The sequence below is a fragment of the Lolium perenne genome, chromosome 4, assembly GCF_019359855.2.
Source record: "Lolium perenne isolate Kyuss_39 chromosome 4, Kyuss_2.0, whole genome shotgun sequence".
NCBI lineage: Eukaryota > Viridiplantae > Streptophyta > Magnoliopsida > Poales > Poaceae > Lolium > Lolium perenne.
This window is the reverse complement of record NC_067247.2, coordinates 286,164,799-286,166,450: the sequence shown is the minus strand read 5'-3', so window position 1 is coordinate 286,166,450 and position 1,652 is coordinate 286,164,799.

Sequence of the window (1,652 nt, the reverse complement as noted above, 5' to 3'; positions counted from 1 at the left end):
ATCCTGGCAGAAACAGCTCGAAACAAAACACGTTGAGAAAACGATATACGGACCTCCAGGGGTCCGGGGGATTATATAGCAAAAATTTTCACGACAAAAGGAAAGTACCAGATCGAACCAGAGTCGGAAAGGGGCGTCGAGGTGGCCAGACCATAGGGCGGCACGGGCCCAGGCCAGACCGCGCCGGCCTATGGTGGCACGCCCTCGTGCGTCTTTTCCACTCCGTTTCGATCTCGTAATTTTTCATATTTTCCAAAATCAGCAAAAATATTGTTCGGAAAGTAAATTGCGAACTTTTCATTACCAGTACTGTTACCTATTCAAAGTCGAGTTCTGGCGAACTGTCAATTTGTCCTTTGATGAAAGCCTCCGGTGTTTCCACTCGAATAATATCAACATCAACATTATAAGAATCACCTGAGATATAATGCTTGAGTCTTTGTCCATTCACCACTTGTGTAGCATTGCCTTGGAGAGAGCTAATTTTAATTGCTCCTGAACGATACACCTCCTCAACAACATATGGTCCTTCCCATTTCGAGAGTAATTTCCCTACAAAGAATCTGAGACGAGACCGATACAATAGGACTTTATCCCCAATATTAAATTCTCTTTTAATAATCCTTCTATCATGCCATTTTTTAACTTTCTCTTTAAAGAGTTTAGCATTTTCATAAGCTTCACTTCTCCATTCATCTAGAGAACTCAATTGCAACAACCTCTTATTACCGGCAAGTTTAGGATCTTTATTTAATTCTCTAACTGCCCAATAAGCTTTGTGCTCTGGTTCTAAAGGTAAATGACAAGCTTTCCCATAAACCATTTTATAAGGTGACATCCCCATGGGATTTTTATAAGCAGTTCTATAAGCCCAAAGTGCATCCTTCAATTTACTAGCCCAATTCTTTCTAGTTTTATTAACAGTCTTTTGCAAGATAGATTTAATCTCTCTATTTGATAATTCTACTTGCCCACTAGTTTGAGGATGATAAGCGGAAGCAATTCTATGATTAATACCATATTTAGCAAGAGTTTTTCTAAAACCACCATGAATAAAATGAGAACCTCCATCAGTCATAATCTATCTAGGAACTCCAAATCTAGGAAAAATAATATCTAAAAGCATTCTTAAAGAGGTCTCACCTTCAGCACTTTTTGTAGGTATGGCTTCCACCCATTTAGTAACATAATCAACAGCAACAAGTATATGAGTGTTACCTTCTGAAGAGGGAAAAGGTCCCATGAAGTCAAATCCCCAACAATCGAACGGTTCAATAACAAGAGTATAATTCATAGGCATTTCATTGCGTCTGGAGATATTACCAACCCTTTGGCATTCATCACAAGATAAAATAAACTTCCTTGCATCTTTGAAGAGAGTTGGCCAATAAAAACCTGATTGTAGAACCTTTTGAGCGGTTCTTTCTCCGGCGTGATGTCCTCCATAAGCACTACCATGACATTTACTCAATATCTCCTGTTGTTCATATTCGGGAACACATCTTCGCAGAATACCATCCACTCCTTCTTTATATAAGTGTGGGTCATCCCAGAAATAATGCCTCAAATCATAAAAGAATTTCCTCCTTTGCTGAGCTGAAAAGGTTGGAGGCAAGTACTTGGAAACAATAAAGTTAGCATAATCAGCATAC